This window comes from Prosopis cineraria, unplaced genomic scaffold (genome assembly GCF_029017545.1).
Source record: "Prosopis cineraria cultivar Desert tree isolate PC_DT_omini unplaced genomic scaffold, ASM2901754v1 PC1, whole genome shotgun sequence".
Taxonomy (NCBI): Eukaryota; Viridiplantae; Streptophyta; class Magnoliopsida; order Fabales; family Fabaceae; genus Prosopis; species Prosopis cineraria.
In genome coordinates, this window is record NW_026555332.1 from 27,752,019 (window position 1) to 27,759,108 (window position 7,090).

Sequence of the window (7,090 nt, forward strand, 5' to 3'; positions counted from 1 at the left end):
TAAGATTACGTGGTATATATGGTGTTCTTTGCCTCCAGTATGATATATAATGGTGGAATTAAGAAGATTAGGGTAGTAAGTGAGTTCCCTAGGTGTTTTTCAAGGAAGTGATTGGATTACCTATTAAAAGGGAAGTTGAGTTTTTAATTGATTTAGTTCCTAGACTTGAACTAATATCAAAGGCCCCATATAGAATGTCGCCATCGAAACTGGCTGAGTTAAAGAAGCAAATTTAAGATTTATTAGAAAAGAGATTCATTAGATTGAGTGTATCACCCTGGGGGTCACCAGTATTGTTTGTGAGGGAGAAGGATGATAGTCTATGACTTTGTATAGACTATCAGTAATTAAATAAGGTGACTGTGAAGAACAAGTATCCTTTGCTAAGAATAGATGATATGTTAGATCAATTGGCTGGTGCCTCAATCTTTTTTAAGATTGACTTAAGGTTAGGGTATCATTAGTTGAGAGTGAGTGCAGTGGATGTAACTAAAACAACTTTCAAAACTTGGTATGGACATTATAAGTTCTTAGTTACGCCATTTGGTTTGACTAATGTGCTAGCAGTGTTCATGGACTATATAAACTGAATCTTTAGATCATACTTGGATCAGTTTGTAATAGTCTTTATAAATGACATCTTGATCTATTTTAAGAGTGAGGAGCAACATGTGAAGAATTTGAGGCTTTGAATTTTGAAAGATAAGAAGTTGTATTCCAAGTTCAGTAAGTGTGAGTTTTAGTTATGAGAAGTTAGATTTTTAGGATATATGGTGTCAGTAGATAGAATTTTAGTGGATCTGCATAAGGTTGATGTAGTATTGAAGTGGGAACATCCTAGTTTAGTCACAAATATATATAGTTCTTTAGAATTAGATGGGTATTATCGATGATTTATCCAAGGATTTTCCCAGATAGCTTCTTCTTTAACTAAGCTAAAGTGAAAAGATCAGCCTTATATATAGGATGATCGATGTGAAGTGACGTTTCAAAAGCTAAAAGAAAAGTTAACAATAGCACCAGTGTTGGTTATCTTTAATCTGAGGTTACCTTATGAAGTATATACAAATGTTTCTTTAAGAGGTCTTGGTTGTGTTTTACTTCAAGATAGCCAGGTTGTAACTTCTGCTTCATGACAATTAAGACTGTATGAAGAGAACTATCTTACGCATAACTTAAAGCTTGTGGCAATGGTGTTTGCTCTAAAGATTTGGCACTATTACCTAGATAGTGCAATGTTTACGGTGTTTAGTAACCATAAGAGTCTGAAATACCCAGTGGATTAGAAAGAGCTAAATATAAGACAAAGGAGATGGATGGAGCTTCTTAAGGATTATAATTTTGAATTAAAATATCATCTCGGTAAAGCTAATGTGGTTACTGACGCATTGAGCCAGAAGATGTTGCATGTAGCAAGTCTAATAGTGCAGGATTATAGATTGATAAAATCTTTTGTTGAGTCGCAGCAGGATATACCACTAAAGGCATTAGTTAGTACCTATTCTATAGAGGTCAGCAGTGATTTCTAGAGAGAATTGAGAATGGCAGAATTAAAGGATGAGAGTCTTTTGAGGATTAAAGAAGAAATTGAAGTGGATTAAGCCATTAGTTTCAATTTCAATAATGATGGTTTTGTGGTTTACCAGGACAGGATTTATGTGCCTGATGATCTAGACTTGAGAAAGGTGATTTTAAATGAGGTTTATTGTAGTAAGTATATAGTCCATCCGGGAGCTACAAAGATGTACTAGGATATAAGGCAATATTGATAGTGGCTAGGTATAAAGAGAGATGTTATGGAGTTTATGACTCGATGTTTGACCTATTAAAAGGTTAAAATAGAGCACCAAAGACTAGCAAGAATGTTGCAATCATTAGATATTCCTAAATGAAAATGGGATAGCATTTTCATGGATTTCATAATAGGGTTGTCAAGGGCTCAGTCAGGACATGATGCCATTTGGGTTGTAGTCGATATACTCACAAAATCAGCCTATTTTCTAGCTATTCAGATTATTGATTCTCTAAAAAAGTTAGCAAAGATTTATATTTGAGAAATGGTGAGGCTATATGGTGTGCCAAAAAGTATAGTATTGAATAGAGATCTGAAGTTTACATTTAAGTTATGGGGAGCTTTAAAGCATGCCATAGGTACTGAGTTGAGATTCAGCACGTCATATCACCCAGAGATAGATGGGCAGACGAAATGGACCATACAGACCTTAGAGGATATGTTGAGAGCTTGTGTATTAGAGTTGAAGGGTAGTTGGGATAGCCATCTCCCTTTGCATAAGTTTACTTACAACAATGGTTACTACTTTAGTATACAAATGGCAACATATGATGTATTGTATGGGAGAAAGTACATATTGCCTCTTTGTTGGACACAGTTAAGTGAAAGGACCATGTTGGAACCCAATGTTGTAGATCAAATGACTCAAAAGATTGAGTTAGTTAAGCAAAAATTATTAATAGCTCAGAGTAGGCAAAAGAGTTATACAAATAGGCATAGAAGGTCGTTACAATTCCTAATGGGAGACCATATATCTAAGGGTTATAGTAACGGGAATCAGGAGGTTGATAAGAGCTAAGAAGTTTACTCTTAGATTTATTGGCTCTTTTGAGATTCTAGAAAGGATTAGACCAGTTGTCTAGTGTGCATGATGTATTTCACATGTCACAGCTTAAAAAGTACCAACCTGATCCTTCATATGTGATAGAACTGGAGGAGATTGAACTCCAAGAGAATTTGACCCTTAAGGCTAAGGTAGAGCGAATCATAGATGTGAAAGAAAAGCAATTGAGGAACAAGACCATACGATTAGTTAAGGTTTTCTGGCGAGGCATGGTGTAACATCCTAAGTTTCTTAATTGGTAATTATTAGTGTTTTCAAGAATAAATTAGTCTATTTAAATAAATTATTAATTAATAAGGTTTATGGGAGACTAGTATAGTTTTTGGATCCTTGGACAGTCTTAAAAGAGGGCTAGGGCTATGTTTGAGCAGGCCATGGCATGAAAGGGAGTTTAAAATTTTATAGGACTTTCTGTGTCATGCACTGTGGCAGGCATGCAAAATTAGCGCTTATCAATTCACAAAACTAGATCGAAAATAGAAGAGAGAAAGAATGAAAAATGAGAGAGCAACTGAGAAGAGCTCCTGGTCTATTAGGGCATGATCCTTAGGCTACTTTGAAAGCATTTAGAACTTGAATTACCGTTGGGTAAGTTTCACATTCCCTCTTCTCCCTCTTTTATGAAAACATCTGGATAAATAGGGCAATGGGGCTTTAATTTCGGTTCCCTTAGGTTTAGACCAAACCCATTAGTTTATTTAAGGTTTTAGAGAGTTAAATCAAGCCTCTAACCCTAAGTTTATGAGTTTTATAGTGATTGAGAATATTTGGCAAGGGTTTGGACGAACTCTAGGTATAATTTGAAGATTTTGAAATAATGTGAGATATTGGTTAGTGATTTTGGTGTGTTGAAATGTTTAATAGGATGGTTAGAGTGTTTGGGAATGGTTGATATTGTTAGAAAAGGAATTTAGGTATTTTAGACACTTAGAACCTAGTGGATTCAGAGTTATCCAAAGTAATAATTGATGATTCTCATTTGATTGTATAGATTAAGCATTGCTTGAACTATATCATGCAACGTGTGGAGCTAACGTTGAGCCACGATTACCCTTTTGTATAATAAAGGATTGAGGTAATGGAATGATTTACACTATTCAATTATATTGCTTAACTATCTATGAGTATATATGTTAAATCTATTACTTGAAATTTGATAACCTTGTATATTGTGAAATGTAGTTTTGTGCATGAAAAATCTATTTGCAAATGATGAGTATCATGAAAGTTATATATGAATGGATTGAAAATTTTAAAATGTATATGTAATATATATGTTAATTATGGGCATAATCAAGTTAAAGGGTGGGAGTTCACCCATAGGAAGGAGTAGTAAAAGTCTATATGGCATGTATCTCCTTAGTGTCTAGTGAGGCACGGTGTTGGAGATTTTTTCCTTAATATCCATGTAGGATACGACATTAGAAAGTAACGCTCCTTAGCATTAATGATACAGTATTAGAGTAACAACACCCCGATTCATGTGTGATAGGGGAAACTATAGTCCGAAAGTAGGATAGGATAACTTTGGCCAGGTAATCCTACCACTGAAGGTGAGCTCATATTACTATGAATGTGCACTTGGTCTAAGAGTCTATGGTTTTGGTCAAGGTGAAATGAAGGTTCAAATAGTAGAATGATCATGCTAGTAGTAAATGATTTATGTTGATGAAAAAGAATATGTTATAATATGCAAAAGTATATTTTGGTATTTTAATAACCTTACTCTCTAATGGTTGTGCATATTAATTAATAGTAGTGAATTATCCTATCACTGAGATGTTTATCTCACCTTTTGGTTATATTTTACAGGTAAGGCCTTTGATAGGGACAAGGGAAAGGAAGGAGCAATTGAAGAGTGAAGAGCATTATAGTATAGCTCTTCCCTTTTTTTAAGGGTTTGTGATGAATATTGCCATTATATAATGCCAACTTAGGAACATGACATTATTTTAGGATATCACTTGTATGAATTTGTGATAAATGTGCGTATCTTGCTCCAAGGTTGATATAGTAGATTATGTGTGTGTGTTGGGCCAAGTTACAATGACAAGTGATGAATTGAATTGAAGTGATTTATGTGCCAAAATAATCAATTGACATGTGTGTTAGAATTTATCCGCCCCTTTATGTTATTGTAAAACGGAGGTTTTGGTGGTTATTTTGAGCATGGATGCTTAATAGTGTGTTATAATTGAATTTTCATACTGTGTGTGGTCCATTTGAGGTGGTCAAAGTATCTCTGGTGCTAATAGCAATTGGTATTGTGAGTTAGACAACTTTGTGTGTGATTTAAGGTGAAAACAAAGCATTTTGGATTTGGGTGTTCATCTTTTAAATGGATGATTGTTTGAGTGTGAGACTAGTGTCATTAGCTAGAGGGCTTAAAGAGCTTTGTGTGGATACTTGAATCACCCAAATCGGATGTCGAATGGCAAAATGGCACGCTCCGGAACTTCAAAGAGCTGTATCTACTGTCATGACAGCAAGTGCGTGCCGCAGCGCGAGAGGCCTTCAAAGGACTTCTTCCTCTGTGCTATCTGTTATGGCAAGCATGGCTTGCGCCGTAGCAGACGGGCCAAATAATTTCAAAATGGCTTGTTTCAGCCTATTTTAAAGTGATTTAATTTCCACGCTTTCATATTTGTTCTTAATTGATTTTTAACCATGGTTTGAGCTCAAATACTATTTAAAAAAGGGATTTTCTTGGGATCTCATTATTTAACTAATTATCTTTTAAACCCTTAAGTTGTGATAACTCCTTCTCAAAATTTAACTATTCCTAGTTATCACAATAATGTGTAAGAGTGTTTTCCTGATAATGTTAAGGTGGACATTAAACATGGCTCTAGGTGATGCTACCTAGGAGACAGAGGATAGAATGAGGCAACAATATCCTTACCTATTTTCATAGGTATATGTTTAATTCTTTTATGAATTTTGGGGGTAAAATTCTTAAAAGGAGGGGAGAACTATAATGTTTTGAATTTCTTAATCCTGTTATTAGTGGTTAAATGAGGGTAAAGTGGAGATTGGTGTGGGATTAGAGATTCAAATGATTACTTGAAAGATTCACTCATTGGGATGTTGTATAAGTAGGTATGGGTGGAAGGAGTGCGTTTTAAGTCGAAACAAATGTGCGTGGTGAGAATAAATCTCACTGTGCTACGCGTTGAGGCTTGTGATGCATGTGCCATAGCGCATGGACCAGAAAATGCTTTCATAAGTCATGAAATTTTAGAAATTTTAGAAGAGTGAAATTTAGAAACATATGAAAGGAGGAGAGGAGAAGGGTTGAGGAGCTAGGGCAAGCTATTTCAGGCCATTAGAAGGTGCTTCTGATTGATAACTTATCAAGTAAGCTATGTATACTCTTACCTTCCATTCTACACAAATTTCTCCAAAAATGAGTTATAGCGAAATTGAATCGGTGGAATTTGAGGGATTTAACTCTTGCCTAATAGTAATAAAAAGGTTCCCCGAAGTTAAATTAGAGTGTTGCAACAAGTTTAAAGCTAAACGATAGAGCTTTGAATCTGTAGGCTCAATTTGACCCTTAGAGAGAGAAGATTTAGGGCAAAAATCATGTTTGAGTAAAATAAGACCGGCTAAGGTAATGTAAAGTAGTAATTGGGTAGTAATAGATCTATAATGGAAAAATGGAAAAGAGTTTACGGTTAAATATAGCCCTAAGTAGTACATATGAGTTTTTGGTCAAAATAGACCAAATGATTAAAATGTGCTAAATGTATTTAGATTAGCATATTAGATGTGTGAGTTAAGAAGGAAAGCTTATGATAAGCTGTTGTAGTAGTTGAAATCCATAGGCAACCTTTTTAATAACAGAAGGGTTGAGGTAACTGAGTAACTTTCTTTGTTTGACTGTTTATTGTAACTATGTGAGAGTTTGCTATGTAGTGCAAGAACTTGTTTTGGATCAAGCATGTTTTATAGCATTGTCTGAATGTTGCATGAAATAGCTTTTGACTGAATAAAAGCATTGAATGAAATAACTTTAGATCGTGTCCAAACCTATCTTATTAGTTAGCTTACGAGCTAAGCTTTATGTGGGCACTTGAATCATTTTGACCAGATGTCATATGTGAAAATGACATACATCAAAATTTCATCACTTTTACTGTCAAAATGATAGTAGAAATTCAAACAGGTGCCCCACGGCTCATGGTGGCACATGACAGAGAACAGGCTGAGCATGTGGCTTTGTACCATATTGCCGCAGCACATATACTACACATAATAGTGCACGGACCAATTCTCAACTTGATTTTGTGACAAAAATGCATGCAATTGAGACGAGAGTGCTTATGGGTTACATCCACTATGTATTAGATAAATATATAATTTTCTTCCATTATGTGTTGCTCTGATTGCATTGTGATTTAAATGATTTTCTAAAATTAGTCTTGGGCCTAAAATTTTCAAACAAAATTTAG